We start from the raw sequence: 245 nt of genomic DNA, 5'->3' as shown, positions 1-245 counted from the left end.
TAATGCTTTAGGTAATATGGTCATTTTAACTATGTCGATTCTTCCAATCCAAGAACATGGAACATCTTTCCATTTCTTTGTATATTCTTTGATTTCTTTTAATAGGGTCTTATAGTTTTCATTATATAGGTCCTTCACATGTTTCGTTAGATTTATTCCTAGATATTTTATTCTTTTTGTTGCAATTGCAAAAGGAATTATTTTTTCCACTTCTTTTTCTGATGCTTCATTATTAGAGTATAGGA

This window comes from Pteropus vampyrus, unplaced genomic scaffold (assembly GCF_000151845.1).
Source record: "Pteropus vampyrus isolate Shadow unplaced genomic scaffold, Pvam_2.0 Scaffold339, whole genome shotgun sequence".
Classification (NCBI taxonomy): Eukaryota; Metazoa; Chordata; class Mammalia; order Chiroptera; family Pteropodidae; genus Pteropus; species Pteropus vampyrus.
This window is presented reverse-complemented; position numbering follows the sequence as displayed.